The sequence below is a fragment of the Equus asinus genome, chromosome 9, assembly GCF_041296235.1.
Source record: "Equus asinus isolate D_3611 breed Donkey chromosome 9, EquAss-T2T_v2, whole genome shotgun sequence".
Classification (NCBI taxonomy): domain Eukaryota; kingdom Metazoa; phylum Chordata; class Mammalia; order Perissodactyla; family Equidae; genus Equus; species Equus asinus.
In genome coordinates, this window is record NC_091798.1 from 19,520,771 (window position 1) to 19,547,235 (window position 26,465).

At 38.9% G+C, this 26,465-nt stretch overlaps 1 long non-coding RNA gene across 1 annotated transcript in view; it reads left to right on the forward strand.

Moving 5' to 3' along the window:
* The window catches only part of LOC106832157 (uncharacterized), a 209,574-nt gene extending 184,220 nt beyond the window's left edge, over window positions 1–25,354 (forward strand). The window contains exon 3 of the long non-coding RNA XR_011506121.1: window positions 25,186–25,354. This is a non-coding gene — a long non-coding RNA (uncharacterized lncRNA). The remainder of the gene's footprint in view (window positions 1–25,185) is intronic.
* The last annotated feature ends 1,111 nt before the right edge of the window (window positions 25,355–26,465 follow it).

Here is a 26,465-nt window from a genome sequence, read left to right on the forward strand (position 1 = left end):
TTCTCTAATAGGTTATTTTTGAACTATATTCCTATTTTTTCCCATTTGACATTTCTTTCTACCTTTTGACAAATGTTCTATGCAATATGTGAGTTTGTTTACTGAAAGGTCTCTATCATGGAATGCTCTCTTACTCTTTCAGCTTCTGACAATATTATACTTATTTGTCAAGTCCCAGGTCAGAATGTCAGCTACTCCATGAAATTTTAGGGACATTCCTTTATTATAGTGCACATTAAATTATATTTCATCATTCAAAAATAAATGTCCTTTGTATCTTTTATGTATTGGATGCTCTTATCTCAGTTATAATTGAACAATTGTTTTTTAATTTGTTGTTTAATATTTGTTTTTCACTTTAGAATGCTATTTTCATAAGTGAAAGAGATGTGTTCTTATTGTTCAACATGTATCTCCATTCATTCATTGAGCAAATTTTTTTTTAAAGATTGGCACCTGAGCTAACATCTGTTGCCAATCTTTTTTTTCCTTCTCCCCAAAGCCCCCAGTACATAGTTGTATATTCTAGTTATGAGTGCCTCTGGTTGTGCTATGTGGGGCGCTGCCTCAACATGACCTGATGAGCAGTGCCATGTCCGCGCCCAGAATCTGAACCAGCAAAACCCTGGGCTGCCGAAGTGGAGTCCACTTAACCACTCAGCCATGGGGCGGGCCCCTGAACAAATATTTTTGAGTGTTTACTAAGTGCTAGGCATTAGACTAGGAACCGGGGATATTAGTAACAGGAAAATTGTATTCCCAGACCTCTTTCAGTGAAGTAGTGGAGGAAATACACACACACACACACACACACACACACTCTCTCCTTCTCTCTCTAAATGACTATGTAAATAGTAATAAGCACCATGAAGGAAATAAATGGGATGCTGGGAATTAAGACTAACTGTATGTGTCATGGGCCAGTCAGGACAGGCTTCTCTTCAGAGGTGACATTTAGGCTGAGATCTGAAGGATGAGAAGGAATGAGACACCAGAGAATTGTAGAATTGTGTCCAGCTTTCCAGACTGAGAAATCACATGTATGGCACTAGGTGGAAAGGAATTGGACTTTTTTTCATGCTATGAACTCCTGAGTCAACAACTATACCCCACATCTTTGTGTTCATAACAGATAGCAGCACATGGTAGGAGAGTTTGGCACCAGGGAAGGAAGAGGAGTTGGTGAGTAGGTTGACATTTGTTAGTTGCCTGGTAGCTGTCAAACACTATATTGGACTCACATGTTATTTAATTTAATTTCACAATATCCTTGAAAGGCATTATCATTTTTTATGTGGAAGAGGAAACAGAGCCTCAGAAGAGCCAAGTTTCTAATCCAAGGCCATAGAAATAGTAAGTGGGAAAAGGCAGGATATGAACCCAGGAGTATATGATACCCAATTTCTTACCCTATTCACCATATTTTGTTGCTTCCTGAAAACAAATGACTGTTGAGTAAATTAATAAATTAAGGCTGGAAAACCTTCTGAATACAGACGTTTAAATCATCATCATGCTATAGTGGATTTAAAATTTTATCTTAAATATTCTTGATTGGATATTTAAGTTATCTAAATTCCATGTGGATATATTGTTCTATCCTGGTTTTGTAATACACTGCTTATTGCTATGACAACCATTTGTAATGAACCAATGTTTACTAGGCCTCCATAGAAGCTCAGGTTTCCAATCTGGATATTTATGTCTTAGAAGCAGGAGTGAAAATGTCAACTTGTGGACAATCATTAAGCAGTGGGGTTTATAACCTCACCCAATATAGAATGTGTAGCATTCAAATGAACAAAACAAATGCATTTTGGGCAAAGTTTGGAGACATTTTGTATTCAGTGGGTTCTAACATTTAAGACCCTTTTCACCTATAGCCTCTGCAGCTGATAGCCTTCTGTTCACCAGCGTGGAAAAATATGTTTCGTATTAAGTGGTGGCAGAAGCATCTGTTTCTGTCATTTCAACTGCACATCAACTTCATTGCACATATGCAGATGATGTAAGCTGTTAAAAATGAGCCCTGTGGTGTAATTGACTTTCCATTAAGGATCGTGAAACTTGTTACTCTCCTAGACCTCTGTTTAGCCCGTGGGTAAGCTTTGAGTGCAGTTCATGGCCAGAGCCTTGGAATATCTGAACTCTTTAGGGAAGGCCAACGCCAGGTTGCAGGTGTGTAGGAAGATCCTAGGTATATTTTTGACGTCAGTTGGGAGAGAGAGTTAATTAAGTGGACAGAGCCCTGGGCGACAGTCAGAGAATCTGATTCCAAGTGTTAGTCTGCCCTGAACAGCTGTGTGAACCTGGGCAAACTGATTTTATTCCTCATAGAGTGAGATGTGTGAAGGGCTTAGCCATCTAGTGGGATAGACATTGGGCATCGCAATGTGTGAAAAACCAACTGCTCTGATGGTTTTAAGTAGTATGATGACATGGTATTTAACAACTTGGAATCTTGAAAGCAAAAAAATTTTTTCTCATTTTAGTTTTCTCTTGATTAGTTTAATTTCCTCAGAAGAAAGTCTGGGCTTGGTGCTGATGAGTCCCTATGACCTCTCTAATACTTTGTAATCTCCTTTTTTCACAGAGGGAGGCCCAAATTCAGTCTTTGACTATAAATAGCTAACTGAAATGCAATAATGCTATTTTGTTTTCAATATATCCATTTTTCTGATTACTTTCTATTTGTGGCAAATGCTACTGTTAGTTACTTTCAACTTTTTTCATCGGAAATACAGCCACATGGGTAACAAAGGCATTGAGTTTAAGTAAAACAATAGGAAAGGTGGTATATAAACATGGCAAGTATCCTTCATTCATTCAAGTATTGAGTATCTGCTGATTCCAGTCTCTGTGCTAGAAATCGGAGGACATAGTAGAAATGATCCCCTTTTGCAACTGTACAACTTAGAGGGAGAAGCAAATAATAAAAAAATAAATTAATGAGTATAAAATATATCATGTTGTGATAAATTTTATGAAAACAAAGCAGAGTAAGGGGATGGAAAGTGAAAGTGTGTATGTGTATGTGAGTGTGTGTGATATTTTAAATATAGGATACTCAGGAAGGAAATGTTTTAAGAGGACTGGAGTAAATTGAAGTAATAAACTATGCAAAGATCTCCTAGGTGGCTTAGGTAGAAAGAGCGGCAACTATAAAGTCCTGAGGCAGAATAAGTTTTGTGTGCTAGAGAAACAGCAAGAAAGCCACATGGTTAGGCGAGAGTGAGTATGGCAGATAATACAAAGAGACAAAGTAAAGGAGGAGGAGGAGTGATATTATGCAGGGACTTGTTGGCCATGGTTATGAGTTCGCGTTGTATTCTGGGTGTGACGGGCAGTCACTGGAGATCTTAGGTCAGAGTGTGCCAAGATCTGCTATGTTAAAGAAAAATTCTTCATGCTACTTGTTAAAGATGATAAGGAGGGCTTTATTCAAGAAGGGGTTTTGCCGTAGGGGGAGAGATCAAGCTCAACTCCCAAATGACAAGGACAAGTAAGGATTTATAGCCAAGGAGTAGGATGGGAGCCAGGGGATGGAAAATTACTAAGAGGAAACATCAGAGGTAAGGGAGTTTCTGGCTAATCTGACTTGACAAGATTCTTGCTTAAGGCAGGCCAGAGTGATAATATATCAAGGATGATCAGATACCAAAGGTGGGGGGTGAGGAATTTGATAAGATATCGAGGGTGGGGGATTCTGACTAAACTGACCTAGGAGGATTCTTGGTAAAAATGGACTCAGCAGGTCAAGGACAGACCTGAGCCTGGGTCTCATGGAAAAGAGAGCTCAGAGGAACTGGACTCAAGTTTGGTCCAGGAGAAAATCCTTATCAGATTTACAATTTAGAAATGCCACTGTGGAAGTTTTATGTAGAAATGAATGTAGTGGGACGCCAGTTGAAGTGCGGAGGTGAATATGAAGTGATTGCAGTGTTCTAGGTGAGAGACACAGATAGCTTGGACTCAGGGCCACCAAGTACAGTCATGCAGGTTGAGGATCAAGTAAGGGCTGAAATACATTTAGAGCTCCACTTTTTGAGGTTTGTGTGCTGGCACAGGATTGTTTTTACCTAAAGGAAGGAGAGCCTTTTTCTAATCCTTGCAAAATCACCTCCTGCCAAACTATGTGCCCACAGAAGGGACATATTTTTCTAAATCTCACAGATGCTCCATTTTGCCATCCAGCTGTTTCCCTGTCCAAAGTGGGTAGATTTAAAAACCTAGCACAGTGACAGATTTAGGTCAGTAGATCCTTGCTTCAACTAGGGTTGTGATGATGGAGGTGGTGAGAAGAGAATAGATTCAGGATAAGTGTCAAAACTTAATCTATAGGATTTGCAAATGGATTGGATATGTGGGTTGAAAAGAGAGAAGTCAGGGATGTCTCCAATGCTTTTCACCTGAATGACTGGGTGAGAGGTGTTGCCATTTACTGAGATGGGAAAGCGTAAAGGAAGAGGAAATTTGGAGATTTTAAAGAGGGCGGATTTTGTTAAAGGGCTTTGTTTTGGACATGTTAAAGCTGAGATGCCCCTTAGACTTCCAAGTGGCGATGTTTAATAAGAAGTAGTGTATACGAACCTGGAGTGCAAATTAAAGGTTACCTATGGATATATGCATGAGGGTCTATGTATAGATGACGTTTAAAGTTGAATATGTGACTCGTGAATGAATGTAGATTGAAAGAAATGGGCTGAGGATTGAGCCCTGGAGCACTCCAACTTTTAGAGTTCAGAAAAAGAAGAAACCAGCAAGAAGACTGTGAAGGAGCAGCCAGTGATGTAGGAGACAAACTCGAATAGTGTGGTATCCTAGAAGTCAGGTTAAGTATGTATTTCAAGAAGGAGAATGTGATCAACTATGTTAAATGCTGCTAATAGGGTCAGTCAAATGAGAACTAAGAATTAGGCATTAGATTTGGTAAAATGGTGATGATTTATTACCTTGACAAACATAGTTTACTAGGGTGCAGGAAACAAACTGTCTGATTAGAATGGGTTAAGCAAAAACATGGAAGTAAAGAAATGGATTCAGAGAGAAAGGAAAAAACTTTTTGAGCAGCCTTGCCATAAAGGGTATCAGAAAAATGGAGTGATCGTGAAAGGTGACGTGACATCTAGTTGATGGTGGTATTACTATTTATTTATATGCTGAGGGAATGATTCAGTAGGTGAATCATGAAGACGGGACGTGAACAAGTGTTGAGGGATTTTTTCCTATTCTAATATTCCTCTATTTGTAGATAGAAATCTTGCATTCCAGGAGCTTAAATGAGTTATCCAAGATCACACAAATAGGGATAAGCTTTCTGATTCCTGGTCCAGCACTACCCTTGTCACCTACATTGTCTGAGTGTGTCTAATCTCTGGGCTAGGATTCTTGGGAAAGGATATAGAATTCACATGATCTATTTCCATATTGTCTTTAAGGAGCTTAAAGATGGGATAATTTTTAGAAAACCACTAAAGCACCATGCCAAAATGTTGAAACTTTTGGAATAGACATGAAGTTTTGTAGGCATACAAAGAAAAGAATAGTGAAGACTGAGACATTGGTGGAAAGTATTTTAGGTAAAAAGTAAAACATAAAAGGCAGACATTCAAGAATGATCCTCATATCTTCACAAGACAGTAAAGTGGGCAAATTGATGAGAAACAGGACAAAGGGTCAGTAGCAATTGAAAATGAAGTTGGTAGATAAGACGATTCCAACCTGTTTTTAAAGGATGCTAAAGGAGTAGCATTTTCAGACAGTTGTGGTAGGAAATGGGAGTTATTGAAGATTTATGAGGAGGGGAGTTGAATGACATCCCACTAATTTTATTTGTGGAAAGGGATGGGAGAATCCCTAAAAATCTGAAAGTTTTCAAGTCAGAGTGGGCTACCTAGGTGATAGCAACAGGAATTAGTGAAAGAGAAAAAGATCGTATAAGATGTTAAGTTCAGTCTGAATTATGGCCAAATATACAACAAGAAATGGTCAAGGGACATTTGGAATCACAACTTGGAGCCTGGATAAATGGGAGGAATTAAAAATAGAATTTTCTGAGGCCATCGCATAAAGTTGATTGTTGAATCTATGATGATATAGTAAAGACTTCTCTTGGGTAATGGAAGAACAGGGGCTCAAGACAGTGTTATTGAGACTGTTCACATCTAATGTCTTTGTGCCTCCATTTCTCTTACTCTGAACCATGGTTAATATTACCCCCCCCCAACATATCATATTCACAGTGGTTGTGAGGCTTTCATGAAGTGAGAGATGTGAACATTCTTTGAAAAAATGTGGTGTTATTTCAGATTAGTGAAATTTCAATGACAAATGATATAAACATATCAAGAAGGATGGAATTTTAAGTTATTTTAAAAAATAATGAAACTGAGAAAAGGTGAAATTCTGTATCTGTCAAAGTGGCGTTAGTATGTTTAGTTGAGACTGGCTGTTGGATCTTTCTGGACATATGAGTATGAGTTCCCAATGTTCAATTCAAAACTTGAATTTGAAAATGCAACTGTTAAAGAACATTTTTTTTTTTAAATTCAAGTTGAGAGAAAGCAAGTCCTGTAATGTTGCTTTAAGGAAGCAGCTGGTAGTGTACATCAGGACAATTTGCAGCTATCACCTCTTTAAGGTACTGAGAAAATTGAATTGCTGACTAATGTAGTTGGGGTGAAGGTCACCTTTCAAGCACCCAGTGAATGCAGTATGATCCTACATTAAAAATCCATCTTGCAAAGTTGCATTTAGAAAAGAGCTTTCCACTTACAACAAGTTACATTTTACATTAAAGACACACTATGTAAATATGTATGTGTATATATATATATATATATATATATATACACACATATATCTACATGGTATAAATTTGTATAAGTGGAAGAAAAGCCCGTCCTCCTCACCCTCTTCTGTTCCCCTTCTGCCTATAGAAACCAGTGGGGGATGTGGGGGGTGGGGGGAGGGCAATTTGGACAATGGTAAAAGGGAAAAAAATATAATTTCAAGATTTTGTTTTTAAGTCATTTTGTTCCTAGAAGTGGAGATGTGAGGCAGGTGCTTCTGTTGTTTGTACAAGCTCTGTTATCTGCTAGTCTCTTAGGTAAAGATAGAGCCTGACTTGGTGTGAATAAGAGAGTGCTCATATAGGAACTCCAACTGCTCTGCATTAAAATGTAAAATGCTATCTGCACTTTAGGCAGGAGAAACTTTGGCAGGTAAATTTACACTTGGGAAAATATTGTTTTTCCATGAGAATGTGTTTGCACGTATGTGTGTGTATGTACTGTGTTCTGATAGTTCAAAGTATGAAGGGGCACGTCTTCACCTTGCATTGGTGGTGACCCTTCAACTTGCACAGTGCCTGGCATGTAGTAGGAATACAATAAATATTACGTGTTTGGTATCTTAGTCAGTTTGGGCTGCTATAACAAATACCGTAACCTGGGTGGCTTATCAACAACAGAAATTTATTTCTCACGGTTCTGGAGGCTGGAAGTCCAAGATCAGGGTGCTAGCATGTCACATGGCACCCTCACAACGGCAGAGAGGAGAGAGAGAGAGAAAGCAAGCTCTCTTGTGTATAAGTGCTCTAATCCTATTCATGAAGGCTCCACCCTCATGACCTAATTCCCTCCCAAAGGCCCCACCTTTTAATACAATCACATTAGGGGTTAGGATTTCAACATGTGAATATATATATGTATTTTAGGAAGGTTAGCCCTGAGTTAACATCCACCACCAATCCTCCTCTTTTTGCTCAGGAATATTGGCCCTGAGCTAACAAGTGTGCCCATCTTCTTCTATTTTATGTATGGGGCACCTGCCACAGCATGGCTTGACAAAAGCTGGGTAGGTCTGTGCCGGGGATCCAAAGCTGCGAACTCCAGGCCGCCAAAGCAGAGCATGCGAACTTAACTGCTATACCACTAGGCAGGCCCCTTCAACATGTGAATTCTGAAGGGTCATCAGCATTCAGTTCATAGCATTTGGAGAACTGCCTAATGAAAGAACCCAATGTATTAAAAGCCATAGAGATCAACTAGATTTGAAGTCTCAAACTGTCTCCCAATGTGCAGTGTTTTGCTGGAGCCCTCCACCCCCTTTTTCTGGAATGTGTCATCTTCAGAAAATGTACTGGAGTGCATAGTTGTGTTTCACTGGGAGCCTTGGATAGGGGAAGGCAGTGGACTCAATGACAATAATGAGCATTTCTTCAAAATGAAGGTGGAGATTTACACTTTGAAGGGACTCATCTTTGAGGGGGGAGAGAACAGGAAGGAGTTAGAGAGAGACAAAGCTAGACACTGTGGATCATCCTTTAAGAGAACCCATGTATATAGCTAAATTTTTATTTAAAATTCTTTCCCTTAGACTCTGAGAAAAATTGTATTGAGTATCTAAGTCTAACTTTCTTTTTCTTTACTGTAACTTACTTTAGTCGTCTCCAGAACTGCAGAAAATCTGATGAAAACATACACACATGTGTTAGAGTTGTGTTAGGGCATGTGGATGCGGTGGTGATGGGGGTGTATAGAGAGCCCCTGGACCTTCTAGCATGATTAGTTCTGCTACCATCTTGTTGGCTTTTTTTTTTTTTTTTGAAATAAAAGGCAGCTCAACAGTTAGGAAAAGAAAAACATAAACAGAGTTTTCCAGCAACATGTCAGACAAATTGACTTTGCTAAAACCCCTTGTATGTTAGGATTTTGGCTTTGACATTAATATTTTGGAGACATAAGGACATTTCATGTTTAATAAAAAGCCAAACTCATGGTATCATTTGACTGGTATAATGATTAATTTTATGTGCCCACTTGACTGGGCCACAGGGTGCCCAGATATTTGGTCAAAAATGATCCTGGGTGTTTCTGTGAGGGTATTTTTGGATGAGGTTAACATTTAAATCAGTAGACTGAGTAAAGCAGATTGCCCTCCATGATGTGGGTGGGCCTCATATAATCAGTTGAAGCCCTGAATAGAGCAAAAAGGCTGACCCTCCCCAGAGTAAGAGAGAATTCTTTCCGCCTGATGACCTTTGAACTGGGGTGTTGGCTCCCTGGTTCTTGGACCTTTGCTCTTGGACTGGAACTAAACCATCAGTTCTCCAGGGTCTCAAGGTTGTCAATTCACCCTGCAGATCTTGGGATTTGCTAGCCTTCATAATCACATGAGCCAATTCCTTATAATAAATCTCTCTCTCTTTCTCTATCCTATTGCTTCTGTTTCCCTGGAGAACCCTGATACTACAGCTGCGATTATTAGTTGATCTTTTAATATACTTGTTTCCTTCATTGGTGAGTTCTCCAAAAATACTATATTTACTGTTTCTCTACTATATATATGCCAAAGACTTTGCTAGCTGCTGAACATTCAGTAGACAGCACCCTAGACATTGCCTCTGCTTCTATTGAAGCTCATAGACTAATTAGAGAGAGATTGACAACACAAAAAATATACAAAGAGTCTTATATTTACAAGATGGAAAAAGGAGAAGGAAACTAACAGACACACTTAATCTGGTCCAGAACATGGAGAGAAGGCTTCCCAGAGACAGAGGCATTTCAATTAGGTCTTAAGAGATAAGTAGGAGTCACCCTGTGAAGGTGTTTGAGGATTAGGGTGGAAAAAGAGTGTTTGCAAAGGCCCTGCACTCTCATGGGTCTTTGTGTGTTTAAGGCACTGGTATGTCTGGAGTGGAGGGAGGGAAAGGAAAGGGGTAATTGAAAGGCACCAGACTGTGCTCGTTCTTTAGGCTACATTAAGAATGTGAGATTAGATTCTAAGAGCAAAGGTAAACTGTGTAAAGCCTTTCCTCAGGAATGTGACACCATCAAACACTGTTCCTTGAAAGAAAAAAGAAATCATTCTGGCTGCCGTATGGAGAATGGATGCTAGGAGGACAAAGGTGGCTGTGGAAGACCATTTGGGGTGACAGAGTTGTCTAGACAAGATAGAACAGTTGCTTTGACTGGGGTGTGGTCAGGGAAAATAGGAGGAAGTAGATAGTAGCATCATTTACTTAAGTCAAGGAAAATTGGAGTGGAGCGGATTTTTGCAGGATGATCAAGGGCTCTGCATTACAGGTGATACAGTTAGGTGGCTGAGATAGCCACACTGGGATGTGAAGAAGGCAGGTGGAGCTTAGAAGATGAAAATTTCAGAGTCATCAGAGTATACAAATTAATTGAAGTCATGTGGGTGGACAAGGTTGCTAAGGGCAGAGGGGCTATAGAAGGGAAAGAAAAGAGGACCCAGGACTGAACCCAAGGGACCCCAACATTGTCAGTCTGAGAATCCTGGAGCATGACTTAACCAGGGGTGCTCACTCTGTCAAGAGGGGTAGCTTTTCTAGATTTGTACCTTAGGATGATGTGTGATGGTTGATTAGAACACTTATCCAAAGTGACCACTGACAACCTTCCCCTCTACACTTTGCCCTTCACCTTGAAGTTCCTTCTCTCTCTCCCTTCTCCTTCTCAGTATTGCAAACTCATCTTATCATCCTCTTCTGCCTTTAGATCAGAATAAACATTTCTTCCTTACTCTCCAGGCAGGTGTTAGATTATCTGACTTTAGTCAACCTCTCCCCACTCTGTAATTTAGCACCCAACTTCAATGTCTGCTGGATTTTTTCTAGGCCAGGTAAGCCCCCAAGGCGCCTTTAGAAACAACTGGGAGTTGCTCAAAGCTCCTAACGAAGCTTCGCTTTAGGTTGCTGGTTATTGGTCCAGGAGTTGAGTCAGGATCCCAAAGGAGAGAAATACTAACCCTTTCAGGACCTGTAAGTCTAGGCAGTCTATGAAATATCCATGAACATAACTTTACAAGTAGTTCAGTGCACTCACCCACACTGGGAAAGTACATTTCAAGGGGAAAAGAATTAAGGCTGTTTTTTACGACAATCAGAGTCCTATTATCAAGGTGAAGCCAATTTTAAAATAGAAGGATTTTTAGATATAGTAACCCCCAGAATTTTTTTATTTGAATCCTTTCTGTTCCTTACCCTTCTGGCTTTGAAGATAACCTTCAGAATGTAAATGGATGCAGCAAGGGTTGGAGCCCAGAACCAAAAATTCTGATGCAATATCTCAAAGAATGTCGCAGCCTTTCTTCTATTCTGATTGCTAAGAACACTGTCCATACTTAAAATGGAATCGCAGTCAGGTTTTGTTAGACATTAACCCAGTACCTGCCTTCAGAGTTTAAGCTCCTTGACTGGTTAAAAGAAACTGTGCAGCCTGTTTTATGGTGAACAGCTGCCTCTTTTCTTCCGGCATTTGACTGAAGGTTTCAGAGGGCCATATATCTTACTCACTTCAACTACATAGAGCAGAATAAAGAGCTACATTGCTCTGCATCCTGGACGGAATAATGGATCTGTAGGAATTTTTTGGTTGAGTTCCATTTACAAACAATTGTTTAAGACCTAATTTGTACCAAGACCTGGATGAAATATGAAAATATAAGACAAAATCACTGTCCTCAAGGGGCTACTGTCCAGTGAGAGTTGGTAAGACAGGTATGGAAAACAATGACCATATGTATTACAAAAGCAGTATAAAATATAAACAGAGTAGGAATGGCCCTGTGGTTATTTATTTTTTTTAATAATGAATTCCTTCTCAACAATGGCTACCATTGACTGCATATTTTTTGTGTGTCTGTACTGTCCGAAGTTCTTTACACATTTTATCTCAGTTAATCCACACAACAACCATGAGGTAGTGTAGGGGAGGAAGACATTTCCTCTACCCTCTCTGGGTTCTTCTGGCTGGAGAACGAATTAAATTCACATGAGACAGAATAGCAGGAGAAAATTAAACAAAGCTTTATAACATGTATACATGGGAGGCTCAGGCAACCTGAGCAACTCACCAAAATGGCTGATGCCCCCACCTTAAATATCATATCCAGCTAAAGACAAAGGAGGATGTTGAGGGTGGGGGGAGTCAGTTACAGGAGGTTACCAGAAACAGGAATAAGATTATTAGGCAGATTTAAGTCCTTGCATTCTGTATTGATAGGAGTTTCTAGAGATAAGGTCATCCACGTTCTTCCTGGTACAGAGAGGGAGGGACCTTTACAGATGGAGATTTCCTTACAGATGTTAACGTCTCTTACAAAGGGTAAGTAGATTCTACTTTTCAGTTGCTTTCCTGTCTGCAAAGTACCCAGCCCCAAATAATCATCATGCCAAAGAGACATATCTTGGGGTGGCCAATTCCAGGCCCCCACAGTAGACACCCATTTATAGATGGAGAAACAGGCTGAGAGGAGTTAAGTGATTTGTCCCAGGTCTCACAGCCAGTAAGTAGGGGAGGAGGAATTCACCTGTTACTCTGTCTGATTTTAAACTCCTTGCCTTAACTACTTTGTAAAATTGCTTCCCCAGAAAGATGAATGTCGGTATAGGATCTGGGAGATGTAAATTCCAGAAAGACAGTCCCAGAAATCTCAAGGAACTGTACATGATGCATTTTCTGGGGGATTCTTACGAATTTTTCTTTTTTATTTCATGCACCAGAGATTTCATGGCAACAGGCTTATATCCACAACTAATGACCCCAAACTGACAAAATTAAGGGAAGATTTAAGATTTAAATGAAGTGTTACGTCACTGTAGTCTATTGATAACTACCCACCCCAAGTAGGAGTATAAACTTCTATATACATAGTTGTAAAAATAAATAGAAAACATTTGGCAGATTTTCTACTGCTAGATGGTCTAAAAGTTGCTGTATAATGAATTAAATCAGTTTGTTTTTCCCTCTTTGGGAAGGTGCTGTTGTAAATAGCATTTGCCTTTTCTTGGTAGTTGGTTAATTTTAAATGGACTATTGAAAAGGAACATATCCCAGAATTACACATTTCTGTGTGGTTGATTCAAATGACTCAAATCTAATGGAAAATGTGTTCATTTCCATTTTTTTTAATATCAACAGATTAGTAGCAAAAGGAAAATATAGCCAAAACAATAAAATAACCGTACTTTTACTGTTAGTGAATCTTTAGAAGCTGAGACTATAATATATACTGTATTGTTGTTTTTGAAATAACATATTTATTTAAATAGATATTACCTATTATTTTTTATTAACTCCAATATGAATTTCATATATATATATAAATATGAATATATTTTAATATCAGAGATTCTTACATCTGGTGAGATTTAAAAGTTCTTTACTTTTATTATCCCTTAAAACTTCAACTTTTACTATTTATAACTGTTACTTTCCTAATTCATAAGATAAGGTATTTTTAGTAAACTTGCTTTAAAATGGATGAATGCTATTCTTGTTTTGTAACAGATCATCTCATTCTTTACCATTTTCCTTAAATGTTAACTTGGTTTTGGCCTGACAAATAGAATCAAATTCTCATGATTAAAGCCTTACTTTCTTACTTATTTCCATTTGTGTTACTCTCTTGTAGTTGTGGCGAATTGCAGAGTTAAGTTTGGTATTAAAGAGGTCAATAATGTCTACTTTGCCTTCATAATGAGTGTCAGGAGACCTGCCCCGCCGCAAGCTCCAGATTTATCACTGAACTCTTCAGTTTCTGAATACAATGACACCTCCCTTCCTTTTTGTCCCTAAGGCAGTTTTAGTTGTTCTGTCACATGCAGCTCATAATATTGTCCAAAATACCCTGTGAAAATTACCTAGGAAACAGAAGACCTGGAATCTGCCTATAAATAATTTGCCATAAGTAAGATAAAGAAGATTTAACAGGCATGTAATCACTAGAAAACAGTATAAAATGTATTATTAAATGTCAGACTATGAAATAGTCTAGAAATTTCTCATGAGATACTGATTGTAAAGACAGTGTAGAATCTCTATTCAACATGTAGACTCTCTATTCAATCTGCAATAACCTATTTGTTATTTGAAAGTTCTGCCCCATCTTCATAGTCAACAGATATGAAGACAAAGTACCTGGAATGTGTCAAGTAAGCACTTGTATTTTGCATCAGACAAAGATCATAAGAAAATCTGAAGAAAAATCATAAGAAAAGCATTTGCATTTTACTTTGGACAAAATAGATATACTAAGGAATCATAAGAAAAACAAGCAAGAAAACACTTCCACCAACAGCAACAAATAAAGCAAAAACTAAACCAAACACAAACTGGAGAGAAGAAAGATGTCTTTTTTTTTACCCCCTCAGGAAGATTGGCCCTGAGCTAACATCTGCCAATCTTCCTCTTTTTGCTGAGGAAGACTGGGGCCCTGAGCTAACATCATGCCCATCTTCCTCTACTTTATATGTGGGATGCCTACCACAGCATGGCTTGCCACATGGTGCCATGTCCGCACTCAGGATCCGAACCCTGGGAACCCCAGGACGCCGAAGCAGAACTGGTGCACTTCCCTGCGCCACCAGGCTGGCCCCAAAAGATGTCTTTAAAATTGGTTAAGGTTTTCCTTGATTCTTAATTGCCACTGGGAATTCCCTCATCTATTTTATCATCTACCATCTCTGACGTGGAAACTAAATAAATTTCAATTCTCACAAATAGCATACTTTATCCATTTTTGTGTACACAGGGAGGCTGGTGTGGCAGACATGGAAACAGCACAGAAACAAGCCTCATCAAATGCAGGGATTTCTAAGAGGTTCAGGAATGGGCTTCAGGTGCATCTGTGATTCTCAAAAAATCATCAAAATTTGTGTGAATGTGCACTTTTTTTTTGCCCCAGGAGAATCTATACCTTTCATCAGTCTTTCAAAGGGATCTATGATCTAGAAGATGTTATAATTTCCTGTCAATTTACGCCATTTATAAGAAATTATTTATCTTAGCCACATATTAATATATGCTAACATATTAAGGTTGAGTTATTGGCATTTTGAAGTAAACTACGGACAATGCTAAATGTCCTAAGTAAACCTTAAATACATTTTTCCTACATAAAATATACCCATACAGACCTCAGTCTATCAGTCAAGTAATAATTGTTTCAGAATATTTAACTTAAAAATGTATAGCAATTATTATCTGTATCTAAATTATATTTTGATCAATTCACATTTTTAACTATCTCTGCTTCTTTGTGGATGTGAGCTTTATGCTCCTTGACTACCTTCCTCCATTTTCCAGGGACAGGTAGCTCTTGCCTTTTACATTTCTCAGCTTTTTCACTGGTAAATGTCTGTCTCTTTTTACAATTCCCAGTTTGAAAAATCCCGGGGGAAATATTTGGTCGGTCTCGCATACTCCTGTCTCCCTGTGGCTTGGGAAGTGGTTACTATGGTTAGCAGATCCTATTAGAACATCTTTGGAGTGAGGAGTGGGTATAAAAGAGTCCCATCCCCTACCCCCCACCAAGAGCCTGTTATTCCCAGGAGATACGAGGGATGACAGGAAAATAAAAATAAATATTGGCTAGAGATGTGTATTCCAGGAAGTGATGTGAAATATGGCACAAATATTTGAAAAAGCATGGAAATGTGCGAGTTCAACTAGAACAGTAACATTCACTCTAGAATGTAAGAGGTAGAAATTATAGAACTAGGCAAGGGCCAGATTAGGAGGACTGTGTATGGTGTGATGAGGGATTGAAATTTTATCTCACAGGCCAGTATTTGTGAAACTATTGCAGTGGTGTCATAAGATGTAGGGAGATTTGTTAAAATACAGATTCACAAACTCAACACTGGAGACAAAGAATTCAAATCACTGGGGCCTGGGAACCTGCATTTTTAAAAAGCACCCCAGATGATGCTTATGCCCACTGAACACTGAGAGCCACTGCCAGGGAGAATAGAAGACCAGTGAAGAAAGAAAATGGCACACGTACAACATCTGTTAATATGGCTGCAGACCCCAGATTAATTAGGTTTTGTGCTATATGGCAAATGCATGTGCCTGGGGCATGTGAAGGGTGCATCTCCTGTGTATACATCTCAGAGTGATTTTACTCTGGCTAAACATTTCAAGGAAAAGAACTTGCAGTGGCATGACATTTCAAAAACGAAGAATGGTGAAATATCCCTACCTTAACCTGCTCAAAGGAAGCTTTAAAACCCTAGAGAATCTTGGGTCCCTGTAAGCATGAAAAGTTCTTTGTCTTTCAGAGAAGACACAGAGATTCTAAATGACACATTAGTGAAGGGGCTGTAACCAGAGATGACTGACTAGAGAGATGCTGTTAAATCAGTGCATTGTCTTCAATCGGGAAAAATTCAAGTGTTAAGTAAGTATCCAGTTTGCTTAGGTGTTCTGACTACTTCCATTAGTCAATTTTATTTCTCAGCATCTATTAAATTAAGAAAAGGTTTTTGCTACAGTGATTCTTGCCTACCAATGCAGGGAAGATGGATGGGGACCAAGGAACAGGACAAAGAATTGCATCAGGGTTTTTGGAAATTAGCTTCATTATTCTGTGGTGGATTGGGGAGGGTTTCTTAGCAAACTCTTCTCTCTTCCAATCTAATCAAAGTGATTCTGCTAATCTTTTTTTTTTTTTTTTTTTTTTTAAAGATTTTATTTTTTCCTTTTTCTCCCCAAAGCCCCCAGGTACATAGTTGTGTATTCTTCCTTGTGGGTTCTTCTAGTTGTGGCATGTGGGACGCTGCCTCAGCGTGGTCTGACGAGCAATGCCATGTCCGCGCCCAGGATTCGAACCAACGAAACACCGGGCCGCCTGCAGCGGAGCGCGCGAACTTAACCACTCGGCCACGGGGCCAGCCCCGATTCTGCTAATCTTTTCAGGCAATCTCCTTTGCCAGTTGCAATCCAGCAGGAGAATAATATTTCTCTGAGTAGTAAACACACACACACACATACATACACACACACAGCATCCTCTGTTGTTTGCCAGAATAAGCATATATGATTAATGGTTAAATAGCTAAAGCTTGACTTATGGAAGGATAGCATAGATATGTGGCTTCTTTATTGTGGGCAAGGACTAATTCAATTTTTATCTTTATTAAAGTTATTTTTATTTTTTAAAATCTAATTTAAAGACTCAAAGTTCTACAAGGCTGTTGGAAGAATATCTGTCCCCAATTTCTTCTGCCCATTTCTTGCATTCCAGAGGCAACCATTTTCAGCGGCCTCTATGGAAAGCACCTCCCCCTTTCTGAATAATGGACTGCTCATTGATTTTTTGGTTTTAACCATTATCTACTACCTTCTCATCATGGAAGAGGAAAATTTACCTCTCTTTCATCAACCCTCCCATCGTCGGCATGCAAAAAAACATAGTCTTCCATTCAGCCAACATAGTTACATAATTATTTTGGTTGACGAATATTCAGCCTTTATATTTACTAGGATCATGTAAATCCAAGGCTCATGGAGCCATGTGGTATATTCTGACCGCTTTTCCTTTGTTGCATAACTTCCTGTTTCTGTTTAATTGCTAATTGTCCTTTTTAAAATTAAAAAAACATATATATATATATTTTCAAGCAATTCTCTTACATTTGTCTGTCTCCTTTCAACATGTTCAAACACAGCAGGTATTCTATTACTTTTATCTTCTTGACAATATGTCTCTCCCACTTGCTTCAGTCTGTTTAGTTATATGGCTGTCAGCTGGAGATCTGTCTCCACTATCATCTTCGGCATTCCTTTCATCTCTCACTTGGATTGGCTACTCTGTTTCCTGGATGCTATGGCTTTCTTATTTTGCTGGAGTATCTCCTCTAGTGAGTTTTTTGAGAAATGTTGTGTAGGATATTTTTGGAGACCTTCCATGTCTAAAAATATTTTCATCTACCAACAGTTGATAATTCGGTTGGGAATAAAATTTTAGATTGGAAATAATTTTCTCTCAGAATTTTGAAGGCATTGTTCCACTGTCTCCTTGCTTTTCAGTATTGATTTTGAGAAGTCTGAAGTAATTCTTAAACACGATGCTTAATAAGTTTCAGTCTTTGTTTCGTCCTTGTCCTTGTTTTTGTCTCCTCTCTGGAAGCTTTTAGTATCTTTTCTTTGTCACTAGTGTTCTGAAATTTCAAAGAAATGTGCCTATATTTGTGTTTTTTCTACTTTTTTTTTCTGAACAGTTGATGGGCTCTTTTGATTTGAGACTCAAATCTTTCAGTTTTGGAAAATTTTCTTGAATTACTTTTTTCATATTATTGCTTTATTATCTTTATTCTCCTCTTCTCCATTTTCCTTATTTGAATGTTAGATTTTGTGGATTTATTTTTTAATTTTTAAAAATCTTTTTTCGTCAGCTTTCTGCCTATGGGAGATCTCATCAGAATTACTGTTTAACTGTTTATTGAGCCTTTCACTTCTTTTATTATATTTTTAATTTCCAAGAGTTCTTTCTTGGTCTTTGTTTTTTTTAAAAAAATTGCCTCCTGTTCTTGTTCACAGATACAATATCTTTTTATCTCTCTGAGGATGTTAATGAGAGTTTTCTGAAGTGTTTATTTTTCTGCACATTTTCGTTTCCTTAACATAGCCCTTTTTCAGTTATGTGCTTTGGTTCCTGTATTTCATATCTGAAACTTTCCTCAGATGTTTGATGATTTTTCCTTTCTGTTCACATTTAAGAGTGGAACATTAAAGCACTGATTGGATGTGTGTGTGTGTATGTGTGTGTGTGTGGTCAGATGTGAGCTTCATTATAAGGTGATATATGTGGGCCATTTAGTTGAGGGAAACCTCATGTTTATAACTTTAGATCTTGTTTCTTGGACTGGTTGGGTGATGCAGTGAAGGATCCCCCTGTTTTCTGTCCCTATGATGTAAACCTGGCTGCCAGTATTCTGGAAGTTACATAGTTGGAGAGGTGATTGTACATTTTAGTGTTCCCATGAAAACTTTAATCCATTGGTTTTCCTTATTCTTGCATTTAATTATGATCTGTGCCTACCAGTTCAGAAGCTCAGTTTTACCTTTCCATGAGTAAGCTTCCATTTCTTTTGTAAGGTTGGGGAGAGAATCTGAAGTTTAATTTCTTCCTAAGCAGACTTTATACATATTCTCCAATTTTTAGCCTTATTTTTTTACATTTACTTCTAGAAGTAATATGTGCAAACAATATATATGTCTTTTGAGGGGTTCCACAGTTCAAATAGGGTTGCATCTCAGCTTTTTCACTATTGGATTTGGATTCAGTTTTCTTTTCTTTTCTTTTTTTGAGGGAGATTAGCCCTGAGCTAACATCTGCTGCCAATCCTCCTCTTTTTGCTGAGGAAGACTGGCCCTGAGCTAACATGTGTGCCCATCTTCCTCTACTTTATATGTGGGATGCCTGCCACAGCATGGCTTGACAAGTGGTGTGTAGGTCCGCACCCGGGATCTGAACCAGTGACCTCTGGGCTGCCGAAGTAGAATGTGCAAACTTAACTGATATGCCACTGGGCCGGCCCAGGATTCAGTTTTCTTGTGAATGTCGTTCACACTTCTGCTCTCCAGTTTCTAGAATTTTTACTACCATCCTTTTTATTTTTTATCCTTCTGGGTTTGTATTTTTAAAATTTTCTGTACTTCCATTTTTATTTAATGGGAGATGGGGAGGAAGAAGTAATGCAGGTTTTCAGTTTATAGTCTTTTTCTAGAAGGTTTTCGATATGTTTTATCAGCTGGAATGTCACAAAATGAACACTGAATTTGGTAACGGGAGAACTAGGTTCAAATTCCAGTTCAAATAACAGTATGACTTTAGACAGGTGACTTCTCTCAGTCTCAGCCCTCATTGGTAAAGTGAGCTAATTGATCTAATTTGATCTAATTTATTAGTTGGAAGACTTTGGTTGCAAGTAATAGAAACTATTGGTAACTCAAGCGAAAGGCATTCATTGAAAGTCTACCTAGAGGTCAGGAAATCAAACGGAAAGCTGGAGAATGGCTGGGAGCAAAGCCTCTGCTGAAGGCTGGAAAGTACAGAACTCATCTGATAACAGGAACAGTCTAGTGAAGGCCACACAATTGGGATGAATAACATCCAACCACTCTTTTCCTTCAATTCTTGCATTAAAGATTAAAATTTTGTGAGAGAGCATTTATTGGGCCATGTTTAGGTCATAAATTCAGCTGATGGACAATGTGGAATAATCCAGTCCATTTAGGTTCTAGTGGCAGACAGACACCTGGATTTATAATCCTATCCAGACTACACACGGTAGGAGACAGATAACTTCCTAAAGGAGGTAAGGGTGTGGTTAGGAGGGTGGAAATGAGGCAGAATACCCCCCAAAAGATAAATGTTTACTTTGGTTATCTCCTCAGGTGTGAGGAGTTAATGAGACAATGTATGTAAATATAACCTGTGAAGTGTGAAATGATATTAATAGTTCCTAAGATTATAGCCCTAGGACAGCTGATTATGGTGTCTTGCGGTCATCAGAAAAGGTTGGCCAAGGCAGGGACTGAAAGCAGACAGGAATTTAGGATACAAGACACTTGGCAATAGCAAGTTTTCTGTAGACACCTAGCCATGCCACTCTCTGTCAAACTAATGTGTTATGTTTCTATCATAAAAAAGTACCTTCCTTAGAAATGTTCTTCTTTGTTTACATTTTTGTTAACTATTTACCCCACTAGAATGAAGTTCCATTAGTTCAAGGATCTTCTCTGTCTCGTTTACTACTCTGTTCTTTGTGTCAAGGACAACGCCTAGAATATTGTAAGTGTTCAGTTAATATTTTTTTGAATAAATATTGAATACTTTATTTATTTTTTTTGAGGAAGATCAGCCCTGAGCTAACATCTGCTGCCAATCCTCTTTTTGCTGAGGAAGACTGGCCCTGAGCTAACATCCCTGCCCATCTTCCTCTACTTTATAATGTGGGATGCCTACCACAGCATGGCTTGCCAAGTGGTGCCATGTCCGCACCCAGGATCCGAACCAGTGAACCTTGAGCCACCGAAGTGGAATGTGCGCACTCCGGGCTGGCCCCTGAATACTTTAATTATGACCTGATTTTGGCCCAGTGGAAATAAATGGCTCCCTAGGAAAAGCAGACATGGGTTTCACTCTAGCTTCTTTCTAGTAGGGGCCCAGTGCTTTGTACTAACTTCATTCGCTCCTCCTTATTCCTAATTGAATGACTAAACACTGGCATTTCATTTAGACATTTTACTAATTTATACACATCTTGAGGTTCAAAGAATCCACAGAAAAATGTTTGACCCATATATTCCTTTGGATTCTTGACTCTTGTGCTTATTATGTTTAGATAATTCTTATATTTTTTTCTAGGAAATGTATTAATATTCTCATAATCTAAGCAGTGTGTTTAAGTATATCTCTCTAAGAGTGCCTCCAAGTTGGTCTTTTTTTCCTTGGAGGTCTTTCTTTTTATTTTGGAAAAATAATATGTGACATGTCATTGAACAGTGGATGGCATACTGAGGCAATCACCTCATGGATTTAACTAGCCGATATTACTTAAAGAATTTTTGATTGATTCAGTCAATAGATATTTTAACCTTTTTTGAAGAGTTCTTTATGTGGTGGCATTTTAGAAGCTGTAACTTGCTAGGAATAGGATCTTCAGTCTAGTGCCTTTTAGGAGTAAGAACAAATCATTATTTGGGTTGCAGGGTCACAATCTCAAATGACAACAGAGGCCACTTGATATAAGGCATTGGTGCTAAGCTGCTTGTATTGTGGCCATACATGACGCCTGCCTACTTGTGGGACTGTCTTTGCCTGCTTGGGCCACTATAACAGAATATCCTAGACTGAGTGGCGAAAACAACACTCATATATTTCTCACAGTTCTGGTGTGTGGAAGTCCAAGATCAGGGTGCCAACCTGGTTGGGTTTTTGGTGAGGCTCCTTTTCCTAGTTATGTCCTCACATGGCTTTCCTTGGTGTGCGCCCTACGAAAGATCCCGTGTCTCATCCTCTTTATATAAAGGCATTAATCCCATCATGAGGCACCCCCCATCATGACCTAATCTAACTCTAATTACTTTATTACCAAATCACCTAACTACCTAATTACCAGAAGACCCCCCACATCCAAATACCATCATGTTGGAGGTTAAGGTTTCAACATCTGAATTTTGAGGGCACACAAACATTCAGTCCATAGCAATGACCTTTGCTTTATTTCTTATTTAAGCTATGCAATAGGCCTTTGTTTTAATTAAAACTTCAACATGCACCCAATCAAAATTAACTTCCTCCTCAAAGAAAATATCTAACTCACATTTCTGCCAAATACTTAAGTAATTTGTTGCATCGCCCTTTATAACAGTGTCTGGGCTAAACAACAAATGTCCTGAAGATTTTGCTCATGGGTTCTCAGTGATTGACCCATGATTTAGGCTGAGTAGACTTAAGAGGATTACATGAAAATTGTTTCAGCTTTTTTCTTCTTTGAAACTAAATAAATCTGAAGATTGGGTTCATTTATCCTTAGATCAGAAGATTCAGGTTCTTGCCTCAACCCTCCTGCTGAATAATTGTGTGTTCTTGAGAAGCTATTTATTCTTTTAAAGTTTTGTCTGTAAAATTGGGATAATGCCATCCTGCTTGTTCCCACCAGACAATGAGAGTCAAATAAATGATATAATGGAAAAACTACTGAAATATATAATCTGCTTTGTAAAGGCAATGAGTTATTATTTAAAAGAAAGTCAGTTATATAAAATTAAGTGTAAAATAGATCATTGCTTCTAGGAGTTTAAAATCTAACACAATATATAGGCAGGAAGATAAGAGCTCCCTTCAAATGCTATTGTGACTGGGAAAAATTGTGAAATCTGGACATAAAGTAATTGTCAAGGTTCTGGAAATGTGCCCACTTACAGCGAGCTGTTGACATCAAGTAGAATAATGATTTCATTTAAAATTTTGATAACTGCTATTACCTGTCTCTCATTTTTTTGGAGGGTATTATTTCCTGCCCTTTCTGCTCTTTCATACAAGGCAGATAGCAAAATTTGAAAGTAGATGTGCACCTGTGTGAATCCGTAAATGAAATGAAGCCTTCAGAAAGAGATTTGCTCTTTCAAAGCCTTTCTTTGAGTTTTTCTGATGTGATCTGTTCTCAGTGTTTAGAGCTTAGTCCCAACAAGCTGCCTTTGGTTGAGTGGCCTCTGCAGCGTGGCCCTCATTCTGCTCTTCAGTCAGTTATCCCGTTGCTTCATGCTGCCCTTACATCCATCTTGTTTGGCAGCTTTATTATACTTACCCTTGAGTCTTATTGGCTCCTTTGCAGACAAGAATATCTGGATAGAATTATTGCTACTTTGGTGGAGTAATTTGGCCAGCTATTCCTCAAACCTAGTGAAATATTAAATAAACAAGAGAAAGAGGGTCTTCAGTTTAAGGATTTATTTTCAGAAGATATCAATGGCTCTGGTGCACAATTCAGTTCAGAGTGTTGGCAAAGATGCATAGCTCGTGAGTGTATTTATTACAGTTTCTTAGATCAGGATCTTGTACACTTATCCATGCCAATCAACGGGGCATTGTCTGTCCAGGTGTCCTACATTTGAGATTCTTTAAAATGGCCTAAATATTTGGGGTGGGGGAGGAATGGCCTATCCTCTCATAACTTCTGAGACGTGTAGGACTGTGGTCAGCTTGATAGTGTGTCTATGTGTGTATGTTTTGTGTGTGTATTTGTGGTTATGTAACCTGACAGGAGCATCCCTTAACAGAAGAACTAATATGAGAGACCCACGGTCTCTCCTCCCTAATATGTGCTTGTAGCTTCAGATCGTCCCATAGAGCTGAGATTGGCAGCAGTCCTTCAGCAGGATTGGGCAATGCTTGGTAAAACTCCTGATCATTTCAAGTCTTTACTTTCCCTCCAAAGCATAGCTATGGAATCAGACAAGTCTTGGATTCAAAATTGAGTGCCATTTGCAGCTGTGTCACCTTGCATATATTACTTAACCTCTCCATAAATTGGGGACAGTAACTTCTCATAGATTTCTTGTAAGGTTTAAATGTATAATATATAAAAGGCCCCAAATAGTGCCTGACATGTGTTCATTCATTGTGATGACATGAGACATATCTGTTCATATTTTCCATTGGCCAATATTTTACTTTAGAGGATTTTGCAGTCTCAATTTCTTAAGAAGCTTTTCGTTTTTGTACTTCTTCCGTATGCATCTTGGTAAATCTCTAAACAACTCTGATTAGTAACCTTAATAAAAAATAAGCTAAATTAAATCAATCAAACTCCTAGCTCTTTTAATAAGACTTTCTGGATTATGGTAAGAGTTACTTGAAGGTAAAGTATTAATTTGTTTTTAATTCAGTCCACTGCATATTATTAAACTCAACTTTCCTCTGACTTGGGGGCAAAACTAAACCACAATCAAATAGTGAGGTCATGTACCACAGCAACACACACGCTGAAGAGCTTTGCAGATGCTGCAAATTTGGGATAAACTTTTATTTAACCAATTGGGGCAAGGCTGGGTATTTAATGTACATTAAAACATCATAGGTGAGTGACATTAAGTTCATTGTTTGCTTTGAATTATTTCAAGGTGCTCAGCACATTAAAATAATTTATCTTCTGTGGTTTTCTGAGGATAAGCTCTATGATTTGAAACTCCTTTTAAAAAAGGAGAGAAAAAGAGGGATTTGGTAGTAAGACAGCTGGATTTCAGAGGTCCATTTTACGGAAGATTGAAAATTGCATAGGCAGCAGAGAGAGACTTTTAGACGGTCAAAATGCTGGCTGGCATTAGTAGTGTTTGTGTGGTCTCCCTTCCTTCTTTGCTCACAGTGTGGAACATATAACCGATGTGACCATGCTAGTCTATTAAAACACTTTTACTATCTTTTCATCACTGAGTGCAGGAGTAGAAGACTCACGTGCCTTCCAGGGTCTAGCAGGAAACAAAATGAGGAAGTGGGCCGGGCAGGGTCCATGGCCCCCTGGATCACGTGTGCCTCTGAAGGCCTCTGCACCTCGCTTCTGTGATTATTGCCACGTCTGAATTTTCAAGAAAAAGCAAAAATATGGATTTGTATGTAAAGAAATCTTCCTATTATGTAATCTACTGGAAATTAAAAATAAGTCCTTTTAGGGAGCAAATTTGAGCTACGTGGGCCTGTGGCCTGTCGGACCCTTTAACCTGGCGCAAAAGGCTGTATCCAGTCTGGGTTTAACTTTCGTTTTGTCTGATCTCTCTACTTCTGTCCCTACCACACCCTGCTCCCACCTTTTACACACACAGAGCACTTGCACTCCAGTTATGCCAAATTGTTTATCTTTTCCAGAGTGCATCAGTCACCCTCCTACTTCCCTGCTCTTCCATCGGCATGGGTGCTCTCTTCGTGGCTCCCCACTTCCACACATCAGCTTGATGAACTCTCTATATCATCCTCCATGTATCAGCACATGACAAGCCTCCTGAGTTTTCTGTCAGCACCCTATCCCAGGACAGAGGTGAATTTATTGCTTACTACTCCATATTTCCATATTACATCGTAATACATTGAAATACATAGTGTTTCCGTATTACATTGCACTAGACTTAATTATTTGCATGTCTGGCTCATTAATACTCTTCCATCTCCATTGTTGCAGGGAAGAGAAAGACAATGGCTGTAGACAAAGTGTACATAGCTAGATTCAGCAACCAGAGAGCCTGCCTGATTTGTATCAGGGCACAATTGCCACCATTCCTCTTTGGGATAAGGCTCTCTCATGGGGACATGAGCCAGGCTCACAAGCTGCCCACCTGGGCTGTGGACATTTGGAATTTCTGAGTCAGCCTGCATGGGACAGAGGCCCCGTAGTTCTTTGTTTTCTCAGGCTGGTTTCATGATCTAGTTGCAATGCAGGCCTGGATAATCGTGTCTGCCTCGCTCCGGTCTCCCAGCCTTGGCACTCACAGAGAGAACTTTAATCAGGGAGGCAGGGGAAGGGAGACCTTTCCTGATGTAACTTTGATAAGTAACTTGAGCTGCAGAGCGTTTATTTTCCATGATCTCTACAAACAACTCATTCTCAGCTCTCATCACTGCTCATTGTGGTTGCCCCAGAAAGCAGTTTTTAAGTTTCTCATTCCAGCCATATTGGGAGCTCTTCATGAGGCAGGAGCTGTATCTTACTAACCTTTGTATCCTTAATGCCTATCAAACAGAAAGAGCTCAAATACTCGTTAAAAGAACAGTCTAGAGGGAAGAATGAGCATAAAGACAGTGTAAGAGCTTGTTTTTCATTTATGGCTAACATTTTGTGACCTAGGTTGCCAAATGTACCACGGGCTCCTTGCCCAATCTCACATTTACTAAACAAATAAAATGTAGACTAATAGGACACCACATTTGCACTTTCTTCACATTTTAGACAGATGGAGCAAACAGAGCTTGCTGTGGTTTTATTTTATTTTCTCTCAGCCCTCGTTGAACTTGGAGTTTAGCCAGTGTTTGCTCAGCCCAGTCAGGGGTCTTGTCAGGATCAGGGGCTGCTCTCACCACAGTTGCCTTGCTTCATGTTTAGAGATTATAAGTTTTAAAAGAAGATTTCATTCTGAGGCTAGAAAGTTGAGTAA